The sequence below is a fragment of the Tamandua tetradactyla genome, chromosome 26 (genome assembly GCF_023851605.1).
Source record: "Tamandua tetradactyla isolate mTamTet1 chromosome 26, mTamTet1.pri, whole genome shotgun sequence".
Taxonomy (NCBI): Eukaryota; Metazoa; Chordata; class Mammalia; order Pilosa; family Myrmecophagidae; genus Tamandua; species Tamandua tetradactyla.
In genome coordinates this window covers 11,549,011-11,570,471 of record NC_135352.1, presented here as the reverse complement: position 1 = coordinate 11,570,471, position 21,461 = coordinate 11,549,011, and the positions used below count along the sequence as shown (strand labels likewise).

At 37.1% G+C, this 21,461-nt stretch overlaps 1 protein-coding gene and 1 long non-coding RNA gene across 2 annotated transcripts in view; both read left to right on the top strand.

Annotated features, from left to right (window-relative positions):
• NRG1 (neuregulin 1) overlaps positions 1–21,461 on the top strand; it is a 1,096,123-nt gene that overhangs the window by 189,459 nt on the left and 885,203 nt on the right. The gene's annotated exons all lie outside the window — the stretch shown is intronic.
• On the top strand, positions 13,230–19,866 carry LOC143670000 (uncharacterized). The gene is made up of 3 exons (XR_013169204.1): positions 13,230–13,279; positions 17,736–17,804; positions 19,580–19,866. It is a non-coding gene; the product is annotated as an uncharacterized LOC143670000 (long non-coding RNA).

Genomic DNA, 21,461 nt, shown 5'->3' with positions numbered 1-21,461 from the left:
AGGTTGTGTTTGGGTACTTCAAATCTAACAGAGGTAAATTCCTTATCCAGTTGTTTGGACTTGCTCAGGCTTTTCACTTCACAGAAAAAGAGTACGGCAGCCAGTCTTTACCAGCCACAAGTGTTCTTCAGCTGAGATGAGGAGAATATTAACAGTCTTGTCCAAAAATGATACAGTAACCAAAACCAAAAGCAAAACAAAGTCTAAAGAATAGTTACTAAGATGAAGAAGAGAAAAGGTTGCTTGGCATGTTCCTCTATAATAATTAAAAGAATTGTTTTTGAACTTGTTGTTCTATTCAATTAATTATTGTTAGTTAATTAATTAATTATTTCCAATTTGGTCTTTTGCAAACATTTCCAACAGGAAAGCTTAGATCAGATGGAAACCTTTCTATTGCAATTTACAAAAAAAGTATCAAATTTTCCTGCTCAACAGACGATTGATTGGAACCTGGAAGTAGGGCTTACTTACTTCAGGTGAGGCTTGCTCCAGCAGTTCATGTATTATGATCGAGATCTTACTTTCCTCTCTCCATTTCAATCTGGTGCCTTCACATTGGCTCTATCCTCATCAGGTTTTGTCCTCATGTTCCTTAGTTGACCATTTGCATCTAATTTATGCTTCAAATCCAATAGAGAAGAACATACTTCTTCACCTAATTTTTGAAAATAACAATTTCTGGGCTTCAATCTGATTAGAACATTTTAAGTCATATGCCCTCACTAGGGTCAGTGATGGACCTAACTGGTTAGTTTCAGCCTGAGCACCAGACCCCAATACTACCAGCCCCTCTGACAGCTACAGCTTGACTCAGTTTCCCTTGAGACACTTCAAATCAATGTGTGTAGAAGGAATGGATTATTTGATAGTGTTACCAAAGGAAAAGGATTGAACACAGGACAATAAAAACCTATCATATGTCCTCTATTTTTTTCGAGTATAAAATTTGCACATTATTCACAGAGTTTGAGATTTTTGAGGAAATTATAGCGCACATATCTTTGGTGCTTTTTCAGAATTTTATTGAGCTTCCAATAGCTCTTCTCATGACAGATGTGGAATAATTTTAATATTTCCGAGCAGTAATTGATTTATCATTATAATAGTCATAGCATGTGAAACTTTGCCTGCTAATGACAAGGAGAAACATCTGGAACTAGTGACAGGGTTAATTGTGGGCATTCTTTCTCTGTGGAGGGAACTAGTTCTTCTTCTGAGATTGATGTTGACAGTTTGGAATCTTTTCCAGGTGGGAAGAATGACTCAGAATAGTAGCTGAGGTTGCCCTTCTTCCCATGAGAAAGCTTCAGCTTTATCACAGCTCCCTATGGCGTGTCATCTGGAGATTTATATACAAACCCTGGACTTTAATGAGGCATGTACTCAGACACCACATGTCCACTAATGAGTGTCATCTTTGGAAGATGGCTGTGATCTGGGTAGCTTTAGATGATATAGTTTACAAAAATGACAATAATGACTGTATTTTCAATATGGTGTTACTCTTGGACAAGGTGTATCTTCTTCTCTTGCCTTTCTTTGTTCCTCAGTATATACTCAACACTTTAAATAGAGCCCTAATTGAGACATTCATCTTGAATGATCCAAAGTCTCCCGGTCAGGAAAACAGCTTCGAAATGGTTGCATTATATATCTTCAAATGTGGTTTACTCAATGTCCACTGCAGTTGGGGTATAAGCCTTATAAACTCTGAATTTAAAAGTAAGTTGAGGGCGGGCCGTGGTGGCTCAGCAGGCAAGAATGCTTACCTGTGATGTCAAAGGACCTGGGTTCAATTCCCGGTGCCTGCCCATGTTAAAAAAAAAAAAGTAAGTTGAGGCAGGAGTTGACTGGCCATTAAGTGTCCTAGGTTTTATGCATAGTGGTAGAAAATGGTCCTCCCTCCTTATCCATTTCTTGTATAAAGTCTGGTCCATCACATTTTTTTTTTTTCAAAAATGTTCTCCTGCTTTTTTTCTACAGAAAAACTTAGAGTGGAGATACGAAAAGCTTCCTCTGAGTGGGCTCTCATTATTTCAAGGTAATCTTAGCTTTGTCCCTGAAGTGAACAATTTGATTGTAGCTCCCTATTGCTTTTATAACTCTTTTTATTAAAATTGCAGACAGTCCAAATTATATGATAATTTCTTATGCACTTTATCTGGGAGTTAGTTTTTATTTTGCTAGTGTTTCAAGAAGATCCAGTTGCTAATGAGTATTCTTTTAAAATTAGAACCTAGAAGTTTTAACTGTTCAAGAAGTCGCTAAGCATAGAAACCAGCTTAGTGAAGCTATGACATACCCAACATTCTCCATCAAAGGTTGAAAACCACCTAGAAACTCCAGTGTAATACACTTTCACCCTTTAGGTTTAGAAGTGGATTGTTCAGAGGAAAGTGCTTCCCATAAGTCATGGTTAAATGAGGAAACTTTGTTACCATATTGGAGGGAAACTTCTTAGGAAAGATCTATAGTGGAGGGAGGTGGGTGTGGAACTAAGAATAGGGAGAGGGAGGAAATGTTCCTTGATGGGTTAACTTAAAATTTTAGCTATTTGTTTACAGACACCCTATGTTGATGTTCACATTTATGCCAGTTTGAATCTGTGGTGGCCCCCAGAAAAGCCATGTCCTTTAATCCTTTAATATCGAATTTAAAATTCAATATTGCTGGCAGGGAGCTTTTTGATTGTTCCCATGGAGATGTGACCCACCTGATTGTGGGTGTTAACTTTTGATTAGAGGGAGATGTGACTCCACCCATCCCAGGTGGGTCTTGAGGAAATCCTTTAAAAGAGGAGGCACTTTGGAGAAAATGAGAATGACAAGAGCCATGAGAAGAGCCCACAGAACCAGAGACCTTTGGAGATGAAGAAGGAAAATGCCCCTGAGGGAACTTTATGAAACAAGAAGCCTGGATAGAAAGCTAGCAGCTTTTGCCATGTTCACCATGTGCCTTTCCAGTTGAGAGGGAAACCTTGAACGTCATTGGCCTTTCTTGAGTTAAGGTAACTCTTGTTGGTGCCTTAATCTGAACATTTTTATACACTTGCTTTAATTGGGACATTCTCACAGCTTTCGAACTATAAACTTGCAACTTAATAAATTTCTATTTTTTAAAAAGTCATTCTATTTCTGGTATATTGCACTAGGGCAGCTAGCAAATTAGAACAATGCTCAACAGATATACATACTTGGCTTAGAAAGCATATGGCTCTGTACACTTTCCATCACTTGTGACTTTCCTTCCCCTGGCTCAACTTTGTCAATTTTGAACATCAGGTAGCAATCAATGCCTATTATTTCTGAATTCTCCCATGAAGCCCTCCTTCTGAAACTGGATAGTTCATAGCCTCGAGTGATTGTGTTTTTTGGAAAAAAATAGCTTTGGCAAATTAGTTTTTAAGGCTAATGCAGATATGTTGGCCCACAGAAGTGAATTCCGTCAGGGGATTATATCCAGGTAATTCCACTACAATGACCAAATCCTTGAGTACCTGTGGCTGTTCAATTTATCTTAATTGAAATAAAAACTAAAAAGAAGGAACTGGCATTAACTAAAGTTATAAAGTAATTATGCTTTGGCGTGCTCCTCTCTTATTGAGACCCCCATGCCACTTTCTCATTTTACTTGATCTTTTGTTCCCTGAGTTGTGCTCCATGATCTTATGTGAATACATCCAAGCTGATAAAATCCTCACACTCCTTCCATAACAGGTACAAGTGGGTTAACTCTATTAGAAAACCAGCCCAAATTTTAACAGATGTTTTTCTATGCTTCAAGGCAAAGAGTTTCCCAACAGTGGAGATTTTAAGCATTTTGGCAAGGCAGTAGGGAAGATACTTTCAACCAGCATGATTTTATTTGACTCAGGGAAAGTAAGCTCTTCTGGGCTGGATTGCAGGTGGGTTCATGAATCTGGATATATTTCAAAAACTGTTGCCTGTTCCTAGTAAGTGCCATGATGTGAGGCACCGTGAGCAAGCATAATTTAAACCTGTCCTATCTATAATTTTATTCACTTGCTCTTGGCAAATATGTTTATTGTCTGCCGTCTCCCTCTGAAGGTTGCCAGTTAGTTAAACAGTGAACCATATGACACGACATCCACACCATTAATCTTATTTGGTTAAGCTGTTCAGTTTTATAGGGGATTTGGAGAAAAATCACTCAGACACATCAATTTTTAAAAATGAAGCAGGGCAAGACAGGAGCAAAGAACCAGTCTTGTGACCTGAAGCAATGTGTCCATGGAAGATGTGCTTGCATTAGGTATGTGTAAAGCAAAATCCAAGATTGTTTGATATCCTTGATGGTTCTGTTGTGCAGTGGTTTGATGACCCTTTGTGTCTTGCCTCCAACCATTGCCATTGATTGTACCACGTTCATTTCTGGAGCTTGTTGGATGCTCACACTTAGGTACTGTGCCTTTGATCTTTCAGCACCTAACTTTCCTCTCTGTCCTAGTGAACCGCTAGCATTTTAAGGCAATGCGGTGTATTCTACCTTGTAAATGCTCTGAAGCTCATGCCTATTAATATTACACTGTTGTTACTAGTTAATATCAAGGCCATGAGGTTCAGTGCAATCATTAAAAAAACTCATATGTTCTGGAGCAATTTTTACAGTACTATTTAATGAGTATTTACTGTATACTGCTGTATTAAATCCTTTATAAATTTCACCTCTATTACTTCCCACAGATGTGTGAGGTAGAAACTATTAATGTATAAAATATGGTTCTGCTAAGTTACTTACCGTGCCGAGTCACACAAAGGATGAATAATGGAGTCAGAATTCAAACACAGGCTGCCTTAACTGCTGAATCCACCCTATTGACTGTTGCTTATGTAAACATTTGGCCTCTAAAATACCATCTTTTGAAAAAGAACATTCTTTTAAAGATTGGGTGGCTCATTGGTTGGTTTGAGAAGATGTAGCTTCTTTTTCTCTTTCCTAGAGGAATAATAATGTTCAACTTCAGTGAATCTGCTATACTAAAAGGAAACAGGAAATGGCAGTGACATGGGAGGTGTTTGATATTACACTGATGACAATGATAGCAAATAATTTGATTTCACAGTTTTGTTCCTTAGTCCCAGGTGGGTAGAGAAATGGATTCAGGTTCATTAATCTGGCTTGAGACCTTCCATGCACAAATCCCTGGGACAGCAAGTTGCCCTTTAATACCATCTCTTTCCCACTACAATTGCCCTTGGTATTCATTTCAACCATATTTTACCAGTATAAACATATATAAGGAAAAGGGCAGATGGCCCTTCCTTCTGGGTTAACCCTTCTGTTGTATCAAATAATGTTATAAATTAAATGTTCAAAATCCGTAAAGTCTAGAGCAGCACTGTCTTAGAAAGCTTTCTGTTGTGATGGGAATATTCCATGTGTGAGCTGCCCAATATGGTGCCACATGTGCTTATTGAAAGTGCCACTCAGGAACCGATTTTTTAAAAGTTTATTTAATTTAAACAACTCTTATTTAAATGATTAACTAATCTGAATTTAAATAGCCACACAGTGACTAATTTATGTGATAGCGTAGGTCTAGAATATTAGCACTGAGTTTTACATTAGAGTTAGTATATTCATTTTATTTCAAGGACTTGAGGACCCAGAGGTTGAAAAGTGATTAACCTAAGCCTGGAACCCAGGTCTCTTGACCTTTCATCCATTTTATTTTTTTATTCCATTGAAACTTTAAAAAAATTAATGTTTTTTGAATGTTAACACATTTTGATTTAAGATTATTTGGTTAAGATCTTGCTTTTGTTTATGGACTCATTATAACAGAAAATAAATTTTGAATTAAAATGTGACATTTTAAATTTATAATTACATATTAACATATTTATACATATTAACATATTTATACATTAACACATTTATACCAAGAACAAAAAGGTTCCTTAGTAATTGAAGACCCTTCCCCAAAGGCAGCACTAATGGTTTCTTTGCAAACCGTTTCAGATATTCACGTATTCTAGAATATCTTGTCCATTCATTTCTTTTTCTTCTTTTTCTTTTTTTTTTCACTGAACATTGCATCTTGGAGACCTTTGCATATATGTATACAAAGTGTTCACTTTTCTTTTAATGAGGTGCCTGATGTCCCATTGTACAAATTGACCATTGTTAGTTTAGTGAATCCTTAATCTGATGGACATTTATTTTTCTTCCAGTGTTTGTCATGAAAAGCAATGTGTGATGAATAATCTTACATATTTGTAATTTGCATGTGTGCAGTATATCTGTAGACTATTCTTAGAAATGAAAGCACTAGTTCAAATGATAGATCAAAATTAAATGATTTTTAATTTTTGATAAATATTGTAAATTGCTTTTCGTAGAAGTCACATCATTTTGTACTCTTACCATCAATCTGTAATCTCTATACTCTCTTCAACTCAATGTATTATCAAACTGATTGATCTTTATCAATCTTGATATGTGAAAAATCTCTGTGTAGTTTTAATATGCAGTTTTCTCATTAGTTGAACATCTTTTACACAGTTAAAGGCCATTCGTGTTTTACTTCCTAGAAATGTGTTTTATACTTTGCCCATTTTCTATCAGTTTTCTTTTTGGTTAATAGGAGCTTTTCATATATTAGGGAAAATATCACAAATAGAACACAGATATTTTGCTCAGCTTTTTGTTTGCCTTTTTCATTTTGCTTCTGATGCTTGCTACATAGAAAAATAGAAATTTATATGTAGTAAATTCTGTCAATATTTTCTTTCAAAGTTATTGATTTTCAGTCATAATGACAGAGGCTCTCTTCACTCTGAGAGTGTAAAATAATTATTTTAATCTATTTGGAATTTATCTTGATGATAGGAAGTATGACTCAAATAGCTCTAGTAACTTTGTTGCAGAATTTTCAGGCTTTTCTATACATAGCAGTATGTCATCTGCAAATAGAGACATTTTACTTCTTCCTTTCCAGTTTAGATGCCTTCTTTTTATTTTTCTTGCCTAATTGCTCTGGCTAGAACTTCCAATACAATGTTAAATAGCAGTGGTGACAGTGGGCATCATTAGATGCCCTGATCTTTGAGAAAAAGCTTGCAGTCTTTCACCATTAAGTGTGATGTTAGCAGTGGGATTTCATATATGCCCTCTATCATGGTGAGGAAGTTTCCTTCTATTCTTAGTCTTCTAAGTGTTGTTATTAAGAAAGGGTACTGGATTTTGTCAAATGTCTTTTCTGCAACTGATCGTGTGGTTTCTTCCTCTCATTCTATTAATTACACTAATTGATTTTCTTCTGCTGAACCATCCTTGCCAACCTGGGATAAATCCCATTTGATCACTGTGTACAATCCTTTTAATGTGCTATTGACTTCAGTTTGCTAGCATTGTGTTGAGGGTTTTTGCATCTATATTCATAACGGATATTGGTCTATAATTTTCTGTGGTATTTTTTTTTATATGATTTTGATATGAGGGTAATGTTGGCTTCATAGAAGGAGTTAGGAAATGCTCCCTCCCCTTCAGTGATTCAGACAGCTTTGAACAGGATTAATGTTAATTCCTCTTGGAATATTTGTTAAATTCACTAGTGAAACCATCCACCCCTGGGCATTTCTTTGTTGGAAGGTTTTTGATGACCGATTCAACCTCTTTACTTCTTATTGGTCTGTTGAGATTTTCTTTTACTTCTTGGCTCATTATAGGTAGTTTGTGTGTTCTAGGAACTTGTCCATTTTACCTTGGTTATCTAGTCTATTAGCATATTGTTGTTCATAATATCATTTTACAGTCCTTTTTATTTCTTTGGGATTGGTATAAGGTCCTGCTTTTCATTTCTGATTTTAGTTGTATCCTCTCTCTTTTCTTTTTTGTCAGTCTAGCTAAAGGTTGATCAATTTTATTGATTTTTTTCAAAAAACCAACTTTTTATTCTATCGATTTTCTTTTTTAATTTTCTATTTCATTTTTCTCTGCTCTGATCTTTGTTATTACCTTCCTTCTGCTTGCTTTGGGTTTGGTTTGCTCTTTTTTTTCCCATTTTCACCTGTTTTGAGGTTAGATCTCTGACTCGAGATCTTTCTTCTTTTTCAATTTAAGCATGTAGAGATATAAATTTTCCTGTCAGCGCTGCCTTTGCTACATCTCGTAAGTGTTGGCATATTGTGCTTTCATTTTCATTCACCTCAAGATATTTTTCTAATTTCCCTGTGATTTCTTCTTTGAACCATTGGTTGTTTAAGTGTTTTGTTTAATTCCCACATATTTGTTAATTTTCCATTTCTCCCTCTGTAATTGATTTCTAGCTTCATTCCATTATGGTCAGAGAAGATACTTTGTATGATTTAACTATTTTTTTGGTTTATTGAGAGTTGTCTGATACCTAACATATGTTATATCCTAGAGAATTATCCATGTGCCCTAGAGAAGAATGCATAATTTGCTTCTGTTGAACTGTACTATATATGTCTGTTAGGTATGGTTGGTTTAGAGTATCATTTGAGGCTTCTATTTCCTTCTTGATCTTCTGTCTAGATGTTCTATCCATTATTGAAAGATTGCATTGAAGTCTCATATGTCTCTTCATGTCTCTCAATATTTGCTTCATATACTTTGGGGCTCCACTGTTAGGTGCATAAACATTCATGCTTATGTGTCCTGATCAAATTGATCCCTTTATCAGCATATGGCTGTCTTCTTTGTAATGAATCAGAAAATGTATCTGAGGAAAAGCAAAAATGTCAGATTTTGTCTAAAATATAGAAATATCTAGTAAAACACTCTCAGCTTTCTTCTTAGCTTTGCCTATAGCAAGTCATTTTCACTCTTATGCAAAGGTCTTCATTAGTAAAACAGAGGTGGCTGGCATTTCTTGTGAAATGGCAGTTCTTGTGAAAGTTGCCTTCTGGAGAGGGGTCCAGGGAGATAAGGAAGCAGACAGCTGGTCTCCAGGAGCCACCAGATGGGAGCAAGTTCCAAGGGCCAGTGGGAAGAATGGTCTAGAATAAAAGAATTGTTTTGTGGACAGAACTTCCTAAACCAAATTTTCTAAGTGTCCATGCACGTAGAGCAAATGAGCACATACTGTGTTCATCTGGAACAGGAGAAATGATTGTACAAATGGAGCAACAAACAATTTACGAAAATATATGTGCCCTAAATTTAGTATCAAGGCATTGGGCAAAACGACTTACTCCAATTTGTGAGGATCCTTTTGCAAATGCAGAGATAAATCTAGCCAATAAAGTTTAGTCCCCGAACCCAGCAGCTGTATCTGTGGAGAAGGCCCAGGAGGAGACAATTTAAATGAGGTAAATCATCTGTGAAAAAGGAAAAGGTCAAATGTGAGATTCTTCTTTATTTGTCTGAATAAAATGGAAACATTAAAATTCCTTTTAGGAAAAGAAAAATCGGCATGTAAAATAATAGGCCTCCTTCCTGCCCAGCCAAGTCTGACTGTATTCCACCTGAGCCCTGGCTTTGTCTCTCTTGTTTTCATCCATGAATAATTTGACTACTTTGTGATAAATAGGAAATCTTACTCTGGCCTCATACCATTTTGTCATGCTTGATACTTGATCCATTAATTCTTTCCCTAATGGCATCGAAGATTGGTTTTTTAGTTCTCAAATGGAAAAGTATCAGTGTATGTGTTATGCACACACACAGAAATACTTTCACTATTCTCTTTTCTCACTATTACAATGGTTACAACATTGCTGTGTGTGCTCTCTTCATTCATTCAGTATCTGTGGAGCATGTAATAAATTTGTAACACTCTGCTAGCTGCTGTGTGGGATGCAACAAGAAGAGAGGGAGAGCATTGTCCACTACTGTTGTGGAGAGGTATGCTTTCAATTTTACACATAGCCCTGTTGCTTTTTAAGTTTGGGCTATTTTTAATTCCTACAGTTACTTTTGGTTTAACATTTATTTTTTCCATCATAATGGACGGTGTAGTCAACAAATATTTTCGATTACCTACTGTGTGACAGGCATTTTGCTTAGTTCTGTGGGTGCAAAATGCAAAGATAAATTAGACAGAAGCATTTTGATTATGTGATTTGAAATAAAGTTATAAAGATGCTATAAATTGTTTGTCTAGTGAGTAGTTGGATCTCAAAGGAAGGAATGCTCAGTTCTATTACTGAGGATTGGGTGTATGTGTACTGAAGAAGTGGTGACTAAACTAAGTTTAGGAAGAAGCTTATTTGTCAGTGATACAGGGATGGGGAGCATTCTAAGCAGATGCAGCAGATTTCTGGAAGATCATGGTAGTTCAGGGAATTTCTGGAGTTTAGGGTGGGATGGGTCTTATAGAGCAAAGGTTGGAGGGGTGAACTATATTGGATTGTGGAGGATTGTACATCATTTTACATAATTCAGACTTTCATTTGCAGACACTGAGGAGCCATGGAAAGCATTTGCATGACCACAAGATTTTTCTGACAGATATATGGAAAATTGACTAGGAGGTAGAGGCAGGGGATTCAATTAGATGGCTTTGCTTCAGAGTGAAATCTGCAGATGTAATACAAAAATAAAATGTATACCTGCATGTTATTGTACTGTCAGCCTATTATATTTGGCAACTTATGATTCAGGTAGCATTTCAGAAAAAAAGTACACCTTCAACAATTATTAAAAAGGAAGGCTCTAGCCATTCGCCCCTTTACTTTCAGGTATAAAAGTGATAAAGTATCATGACCCGTTACCTTTTCTCCATCTCCTCTGGTGGACGCTCCCCTGGTGCCTCCTAACTGTTGTAAAATGAAAGTGAACCAGGGGTCTTCCCCTCTTCCCCCTTGTTCCTGCTTCTACTATAACCCTGGCTCTGAATATTTGCAGTTTGAAAGTCCAATCCTGTTAAATTCCTTCATTTCGTAGTGGGGAATCTGAGACTTGAGGACTGGAAGTGATTGATTTACACAAGGACACCTGGCTGACTGGTTGGGTAATGGTGAAAAAAAAGGGGAGGGGAGTCCTCAGGTCCCCTGATTTTTAGGGCAAATGCTCTTATCAGTTGCAGTTAACCTGCTTTTAAATATGGCTTCAACATAAAGATTATTATTTTGAAGGATCACTTGGGCACAGCCGGGCACTTATATATTCACTTGTATATGTCATATTTGCATTATGTGAGTTTTCTGCAGATAGCTTGCTGTGGGTCATGTACTTATTACTTACTGTTACTTGTCTAAGTGCTTGTTTTTTTGTATCTGGATCTAAATTTATTTGCAGCCAACTGACTTAAGTGTTCAACTCAGTTACACAAGATGTAGCCATTTCTTCCCATTTCTAAATTCTCCTATAGTTAGTTGTGGGAGGTTTAATTGAAGACATTCAACAGAAATCAAACTCTGCACCCCAAAGACTATGGGTTGATAACCTCTTTCAAGAGATATTGTTTGACCATGATGCTCCACTCCTTCCTCTAACTTTATCCTAGTGTATATACTCTAAGTTGTAACTTCTAGTTTTCTGTCTTCCTCGACTAGACTGAGCACTTCTTGAAGCCAGGAAATATGCCTTTTTGTCTTAATAAAATTTTGCTTAATGAATAAATAGATAGAAAGATATAGATATGTCTTTGTTCTTGTCAACAATCCAAAATGTGTGGGTGAAATTTCCTTCTTTCTTGGGTTTCCCCTTCTCCATTGTCAGGGCATTTTTTTTTCCCTGTACCTTCTAGTGGATTGGCAGCTACCTTAGGTAATAGTTCTTACAAGCTAGGATGATAAAAATGTGTTTGAGATGGGAAAATATTTTTGTCTTAAAATAATCTACTATAAATCAAGCTTATTTCTTCAGAAGTCTGGAAAGCTATAGAGATTTATATTTCTCTACAAGCATTCAGAATGAACGTTTGCACATAGCAGGACACCTCTGTTCTCACTATTATTTAAACAACAACCTTTTATAATGAATTTCTGTGAATCTTGCTAGCTCATACCTGTCTTATTATTTTCATATTTGGGAATAATGTAGCTTGATTACTCATCAGCAATTGACGTATAGCAGTTTTATAAATCTTCCATTGTCATATCTGAGAGGGATAGAGTGTGTTCTCTTTGTTGTCAGTGTTCTTTCCAAAATTCCCCTTTGTAGTGGGTGAATTGCTTGCTTGACTTCAGCTAAGCAAGAAATATTCAGCATCAGTAAATGTCATATGGCTTAATATTTTTCCAATTTTCAGGGACGCTGGTAAGATATTAGCAATTTTTGCTTCTTCTAGTGGTGGACATCTTCCACAAGGATGCTTCCTTTACTAAGGGAAGTTGGCCTCTCTTTAGTTATAGAGGTGCCCCATGCCCAGTACTTGCTTCTAGGGGGTTGCTTAATCCTCATCTGTTTGATTTGATCCTGTGTTCTTCAAGGGGTGAACAGTGGTTTTCTTGATGTGACTCAAATTCCAATTGCTCATAATTGAACTGTGTATATGACACTAATTAATGAACATTCTAAAAGTCTTAAAGGGGGCAGGCCATGGTGGCTGAGCAGGCAGAGTTCTCGCTTGCCATGCCTGCCCATGCAAAAAAAAAAAGGTCTTATAAGCCACTTGCCATCCTTTGCCTCTTCATTTACTTTTCATAATACTGTGTGAGTTGCATAGTTTACATTTTCATTGCAAAAGGAAACTTCTACTGTCATTCTCTTGATATATATTTGGGCAGCCTATGGCAGGAGGGGGAAGGTTTTGTGTTCTTTTTTATGGTTTTAGTTTTATACTTCTCATAGGTCACTATCATTGTGGTAGATGCACTACTCTAAGGATTCATATTCAATATTATGTACAGAATAATAAATGTTAGTAAAAGCTAATATTTATTGAATGCTCATCTGCTAGGTACTGTTTAAAGAGTTTTATATATATCAACTCATTTAATGTCTCAACAACTATATGGGGTCAGCTCTATTATTATAGATAAGGGTACTCAAACCCAAAGAGGTTAACTGGATCACTCGCTCAATGTTACAGAGCTGGGAAGTGAGAAACCAGTTCCTAAGTCAGGTTGTCTGGCTGTAGAGCTCAGGCTCTGTCATCCCAGCGCTGCCAGTGGGTGAAATGGGATATGGATGCCAAGCTGGCTGCAGTGGTACCATTTTGAAGCCTTCCTGTCTTAGGACCTGGGGGGAATAGCGCCATGCTAAAAAGCTTAGTCAGCAGTATTGTATTCAGACTCTCCTATGACCTCAGTGCATGCAGTAGGCAGCTTTCTCAGATACATGATGTCTCGTACTGGCTTGTTAACAGGATGGCAGATTCCTCTCCCTATCTGCTCCCTTCCAGGTATGTTTCCCACTCCTGTTTTGTCTCTAAGTATAAACTCATGGAACTCTGAAAGCAGATGATGGTGGTTGAATTTTCCTGCCCTTTCCCACCAAAAGGATAGCCTCCATGAACTGAAAAAGGGGACTTTGTGAACTAAAGCACATAGCATGGTCTTATTTTTCTTCCATCATGAGAACGCTTTTCTGCTACTCCTTGGAGCTTCTGTTTATTCATCTATAAACAGACATAATAAAACCTACCTCTAAAAGCCTGTGATAAGGACTGAGTGACATGTTTTTAAAATTACCTAGTGTAGGATCTGAAATATTCTAACAGCTTGGGGAATGTAGAATCTCCCTTTTCCATGGGAGATTTTGAAAAAAAATTGAGAGAAAGTGTTGGGAGCCCTAGAACAGGTTAAAAATAACAAGCCTTCTGTGGATTCTTCCCTATCCTCTCTTTCTCTCGACATCTTTCCTTCGGGAGCCACTATTTATTTTATGGGTGAGTAAGCTCATCAAACCCTTGGCATGTAAGATGTGAGTCTGTCAATGGCCTGCAGGGTCCATACTCTGAAAGAGAAAATTCTCCCATAAAGAAGTTCTTTTGATCTCCCTGTAATTGATGTATTTCCCCTGTGTGGCGTTCCAGTGGACCTTCCTTACATAGTATGTTCTTTATATGTGACGATTTTCTAGTAGTCATCGGTATGGTTCAGTTCACCCTATCTGTTCAGGACATCGGTGGGCTTTTTAAAAGTGTTTCTTATTCTGAAATGTAAGAATAGGCTTTTGGAAGTGGTTGCAGCCTGGTTTAGAAGGAAGGAGAGATGCTCTGTATGATGGCCTTATATCGGAAGAGGCAAATGAAGATCATGGATTTAGGAGACTGGTATATTTTTTTCTTTTGCCAAGAAAGACACTTTGCTCCTAATTGGAAGATTAAAATCTCTTTAATTGCATTCTGAACAAAGCCTTTTGGGGGTCTGTGATGGCAAGTCTCCATATGTTGAATTTGAATTGATATATTTGAGACCGAGATTTCCTTACCGATGCAGATATTGATGACATGGAAAAGGAAAAGATTTTGGCGTACTTTGAAAAATTTCCAGAATCTTAACTCTCAAACTTCTTGTCTCAGAATGAATTTGATATGCAAAAATATGTTTAATCTATTATCTGTTTATTAGACCCCACTGTACCATTTGATTGTAAAACAGAGTTCAAAATAAGACAAATGGATCTTGGATCACTTCAAAGGAGTCTGTGTGCCAAAGTACCAAAAAGGCTTTGTTATACTGTGCTGATATCCATGGCATAGAATCCCAAAGACATGCTCATGATAAAGCTTTAAATATGAAGATTGAATCCCCGGCAGGCCAAGCAAGTGAGCAACTTTTTCAACCAAGGATTTAAAAATAATTGTCAGTAGGGCATTCTAGCAAATGATGATTAATATCTACTTAATAGGCAGGAAATTCTGAAAGCAGGTAAATTCTTAAGTTACTCTATAACTTGGTTTCAGTATGCAGTGAGTCAAAGTGAGTAGAAAAAGTCAGTGAGGATACTATTTGGTTCCTTGGGTACTGTATATCCTGAGTTTTAATTGACAAAATGATGAATTTGCTTTACATCACACTCAGGTTGAGAAGCATGAGATGGTTCATTAATAGCACTATTGTCAGTATTTATGTTTCAGTTCAATACCAGCAAGTTCTCAGTATTTAGTTTTATATGATATTGCACAGGTAGAAGTTTGTATTAGCCATCTTATAACTTCAACATTCAACAATATTTTGTAATACCTTGTATGCTAAGCATTATGCTATGTTTTTAAAATGTCCTATGAGGACTCAGATTGCAAGAGCTCACAGAATAATAGAAAAATCTTGCTTGCAAATAAGTGTAATGTAAGGTTGAAAGGAATGTATTCTATGAGAGATGCATCTAAGACAGCAGGAATCTGATGGAATTAACTTTTGTCTTTCCTGTCTTCCCTCTTACTTGCCTCCCCCATCATAAATAAATCAAGGAAGATAAAAACTCTACACCAGTGGCATTTTCCTTGATGGAAAAATAACAAATATTAAACATTATATGTATAAATTGGTGAAGCCGAAGAAGTGCATCCATTTCTCCATTTAGTGAATATTCATTAATGACCTATTCCATGCCTGGCACTAAGGCATAGAGCTGAATATCCAACTCAAGAAGTTCACAGGTTAATAAAGGAGCATCTCTACATTTCACAAATATTTGCTGAATGAATGAATGAATTACATTTTATTCCCTTACAAAAATCCTGAAGGAAAGTACTCATGGAATATGGGGTTTGGAAAGAGCTTGAGTGATCACATTAACATATCTCCTATTTATTTGCCTTTTTTGAACGTAAAATATAATTTTTAATTATCCTTATTAAATTGTATCTGTTGACTTTACACCATTTTTCAAGCTTTTCAAGATGTTTTTCAGCCTTATACCAACAAACATATTAAATGTTCTTTCCAACTTTGGGACACTCTAAATTTTCAGGTTTTCTCAGGACCTTAAAAGGCATTAAGATATTGAAGCCAAAACAAAACTTTCCCTGATCTATGTTGAGAACTGCCTATTAATGAAAACTCTTTTATTCACTTAACAATTATTGGTTGAACAAATAATCATAGTCACTATTATTTGCTGAATGTTAGGAAAAGCCAGGAAATGTGCTAGGCATTAGTTACGCAGTGATGATAGCAATAGACATGCCTCCTGCCCCATTGGAGCTTATCGTCTAATGTAGTTGTTCAAGTAGCTAAAGAACCTATTTGTTTATATTTGGCAATAAAATATATCTCTGCCTCAAACATGTCAGCACATCTCTGGCCAGCCTTTTCTCATGCTACTAACTGGAATTAATTCTCTTCCCCTTTCATCGTCTGTGGCTATAAAGATCTTACCCATTCAAAGGAGATCATAGACACGTTACCAGCTCCATAAAATTTAGAGTGTCCCAAAGTTGGACACGTTACCAGCTCCATAAAGTTCTGCCTTTGCCTCTGAAATCCAGTACCATGTGACACCATTTAAGTGGGCTTATCACCCCCTGACTTCTATTATCATTGTTGGGAACCCCTCTATTTCCCTATGAGCTCATTCTTATCCTTCAAGCAAGGACGAGGTGTTCAACATCTTTTTATTAACCCATGACCTCAAACTCAATGCCCTGCACAATTTTATTCTTCAAAAACACATTGTTTCAGGGGCTGAAACTACAGACCTCTGTCCTAGAATAATATAGATGTTTGTTAAGAGCAAACAACCTACATTCCTGATATCTGGCCAGGATCAGGAAGGTCTGAGAGGGACGCCATGTCTCCTAATTACCTTGACTATAGAGAAAACATCCAGGGGCTTCGGTGGACACCCAAACTCATAGACAATTTTTAAATTTGTACACACAAGACAGCACAAAGAAATGCTCAATTATAAATGTAAATGGTGAGTCTGTTCAAGAATTTACAAGATTACCTAATTTGAATAATGAAATTCAAGATATTACTCATCTATTTACATACTCCGTGATTTCTAGACTTCTGGAAAATAACATTTCAGAGTCCTTACTATTGCTTAGGCTTGTAAAGGGCAGAAAGATGCATAGCTAAATGACTGCTCCTAAAATCCAACAGGGATTCTGGATTACACAAGGGTGCCTAATAATGCCTTTTTTTTTCTCACTAAGGGGAATACCATTTAGTTGCTCCACCTTTCTTTCCTTAAGGATCTACGTGATTATGACAACTTATCTGCATCAGTTCCCATCAGTTCCCATCAGTGTGAATCAAGTAATGTTCACATAGGAAATACATTTCTTTTAATAAATGCAGGGCAACAGGCTTAGGGTACCAGTAATACACACACCTTTTCTTTTAAAATGGGCTCTGCGGTGATGAAAGGGAGGGAACCTCCTGACAACCTGAGTATCCACTTCATACCAGTCATGGTGGTATGTGCTTTACATGTACCATCTCATTTGACCGACAGGCCTTTGTGGTTAAACTTCTCTCCATGTTACCCCTTAAGAAAATAAAGTTGAGAAGAGTTAAGTCACTTGCCCAAGATCTGACAGCTAGTAAGTGACAGATGTAGAATTCAATCCAGTGTTGCAAACCTGAAATAGGCTGTCACTCCAGTTCAGCACAGCTGCATCCCTGAGTGGTTATCAGCACATGGCTTATTAGTACTTATGAAAATGCCCAGATATCATGAGGAGGGTATATTAACACTTTGCTATTGGGACATGAGAATAAATTCATTTAAACAATATATGTTAATTTCATCTTTAGTTTCCCTGATATAGCCTGGAACCTGTGAATTACCCTTGATGGTCCTGGTGAAGCCAGGCCGTGCACTAGACAAATATAAAATAACATTTTATCTTCTCCTTTTTCATAATGAGAAGAAAGCCACAATGGGCATCTTTTTCATTTTAGGATCTCATCGTTAAATGAAGAGAGAGTGCTGCCTTGCTCTTTAAAGCCACCCCTGAGTTTCCATCACAGGTTGGCAGTGGGGGTCTTTATCACACTCAGCTATATTTTTATTAATGTATGTTGAAGTATGGGAATGCCAATACATTGTTCAGTAAGTTTGTTGAGTTTCCCTCCAAATAACATGGTAATTTTGATGTCCAGTGTCTGAATCAGTAATGTACTTCTCTATGGTGTGTTTCTATTTTGAACATCTTGTCTCTGTGGAATCTGGCAGGGCGGAAATCTTGGTTTAATGGATTTTCTAAAATGATGAGAAAATAATAAACTGTAACAAAGCTATGCTAATCATTCTAATAAAAATCTGAATAGATTATTGATCAGAATTTCTGCCCTCCCCATACGCCTTTTCTTCCTCAAAATAGGGGTCTTTATTCAGCCTTTGTCTCCCCTACATCCCCAGACCATGACTGCTGAGCATGATTTTCCCTGCTGACTCCATATTCTTCGCTGCCCCCACCCTAGCCCTGCCCACATACACCCTTTCTGGCCTCCTTCACCTCCCTTCTTAGCCAGCATTCCGCTGAGCTTTATTTCAGGACTTTTCCTCAATGGCTGCTTGACTGAGACCCAGGAATCAACTCCCTTCTTACCTCCTTTTCCTCACCTGTAACCACTGTTCCCCTCAGCTTCATCACCAAACTTTTTCAAAGAGAAGACTAAACTTTATGCATCCACTTCCTTGTCATCTACTCTTTTTTCTACCACTTGAGATTTGACACCTGCCCATTCTATTCAACTACAATCGCTTTCTTGGGGAACAACACACAACCATGAATCCCAAAATCTAATCACTGCTTCTTATTTTCCACAGTTTTTTTTTGTGATTGCTAGACAGTCTCCTTTCCCCCCTGCCACCTCCCCCCCAACCCCCGCCCCCAAAACAACAACAACAACAAAAAACACATATTGTTCCTGCTCTTTGGCTCCAGGCCCTAGACTTACCTCAGGGATCATATTGTCAGTGTTACATAATCCATGAGTGGAAATTGAGCGTTACAAAAGTGAAAGTGAAATGTAACACAGCCAGTAACACAGTGAGGTAGGTCAGAGTATGGGGATTCAAGCTGTGATGGTCAGTGAGCTCAGTGCCTTATCACATATTTTGATGACGAAGAAACAGAAATGAAAAGGAAAAAACCTTCAATCCATTCTGCTAATTAGAAGATTTTTTTTTCTTCCTTTTATGCTATGAAGGGATTTTAGTGAGTGTTTGGCAGTGTCTTGGGAGCGACTTTAGTAGCAGAAGGGAATATTTAAGTGTTTCTTTTTTGGGAAAATAGCTTCCCATTTTCTGTGGTTTTAAGAGTAAAAATTGGACACCATTTCATACAAGGATTATGTGACTATTCTATGATGGCTGAAAAAGAATTTTAATTTTTGAATGCTATCCTTTTAACTCTTTGAATGTCAACAGAAATATGAGCTTAAGGAGCATATTGAAGAATGAAGTATTTTTGGCCAAAAATTTTATTATTAACATTGTTTCATTTGAAAAGCAAATTGTAAGAACATAAGAGAAGGCCCATATTAACGCTTAGTGACGATGGCAGATGAATTTTGTGTTGGCTGCAAATTCACCACAGGTCTATGAAGTGATGTAACTGAAGGCAACAAGCCACACTAAAACTCATCCCATTTCCTTATTGTTGTATTTTCTGAGACCATTATTATTTCCTTCTACCTAAACAGTGTCATTTTGGGGAAGGTTGCTTCAGGGACCAGATTTAGAAGCCATGAAATGATGATTTGATTGCCATATTCTGAATTCTATGTTTATTTCTCAGCTGAAAACGAACTCAGATGAAGAAGAGGATACGTGACTTTTCACCCTTAAACCACTACAGAGAAGGAAAAATGAAAGATAATGTTATTTTCATCACAGTGGAAACCACATCAAATTATTACTTCGCCTGCCACTTCTGAGAGTTGATTTATAAATCCGTGGAAGGGGCATAAACTTAGTGTAGGAAATATTAAAACTATTTGACAACCAAATAGCTAGTATGATGTCTTAAATGACCAATTTTTTTTTACAAACATGATTTGCTTTATTAAAAATGCTGTGCACATAACTGTTAAACAGTATAGCTACTACTGCTGAACAAGCCAAGGGATATCTGCCTGGTGAGAGCTCTGAGCTAGGCAAAAAAGTGTGTTTGATTATTCATTACACAGTTTACGAATAAAACAAAACAGTTCCCCGTGATGGGCTGTACCTGTTTGGGTTCCTGTTTCGTCTTTCAGTAAATGAAGATAATACTTATCTTCAATCTGACTTTGCACCTTGGCTCTCCAAATCACATGGTACATTAAAATTTAATTTTAGTTTCATTGCACTCTTTTTTTAACTCAACTATCTCTTGTGATGCGTCTAGAGTTGGACAATTTAGTCCTTCTTGGTTCCTCTCCCAGCTCAGTGTCTGGAAACAGAAATAACACCTACCAACACAATGGTGTTAGGGAAACAAAGCATCCAGCCAGCCTTTCAGGGTTATTCCTGAGTACAGCGTATACGGTGATCTTATTTTTGCCTGAGCTTCCGTTACAAATACCACAAAATGGGTTGGAATTTGTAGAATTTACTCCCCAACAGGAATTTATTGGCTCACAGTTTCAGAGGCTAGGAAGCCTCCATCTTCATGGGGTCAGTAGCATTCCGTCTGGCCAACAGTCCTTGGGGTTCCTTGGCTTTCCTGCCACGTGGCTATGTCCTTTCCTTTTCCCCTGCTCTGCTGGTTTCTGCTGATTTCCAGCTTCTAACTCCTTCCCATGGCCTCCTCTCTATAAAGCCTGATCAGTAATAGGCGTGAGGCCTGTCCTGATTCAATTGGTCACATCTTAACTAAAAATAACATTTTCGCAAGGTCCTATTTACAATGGGTTCACACTTCCAGGAATAGTATTAAGAACGTGTTTATTTATCTCAATCTACCATAAAGACCATGTCTTTGTAAGGAAATAAATAGGACAGCATGGGTCCCAAGGTGTTTGTAAATGCAAAGTACCTTGATGAGGGGGAGCTCTGGTATACAGGGTTACAAAGATGAGAGAAGAGTCAAAGGCATTTCTGAGCGTGTCCCGTTGTATCAGTTCAACATAAATACTATCGTGATCAGTTCATTTTGAGTTCAGTAAGAGTTGTTGTAATAATGCCAGGATCCAAATTGCAGTCAAACATGTGTGTGGCGATAGTCATAACTGGAAACATTCATAAAGATGAAGACACATGAAGAACAATTTAGAATAAAGCAGCACTTCTGTCCAGCAGAATAGTTCTGTGGAGTGGAATTAAATTGAGTCATGAAAATTTAAATCTGTGCATAATGATTGCGGTGGATCAGCTTTCAACCCTATTAGTTGTGTCATTTAACTGGGCAACATATGCCCATTATTTTTTAGCTTCTAAATCAATTGCCATATGTTTGACAGCTATTGAATTGTGACGAGCAGGTGTGCAAAATAATAATGACGACAATAGTAATATCTTCAGCTTTGATTTTACAAGCAAAGGCAAAAGGGAAAAACAGCGAAGATTATTTGGCATATTTAAACAATGTAAAAGACCAGTCTAAGTAATTTAAAGCAAAGGCTGTTTTCAGTAGCCAGAGTTATACTCTTTTGTTCCACCTCCTTCATTCAGGTAATTTTCTCAGAATCCCATTTTAC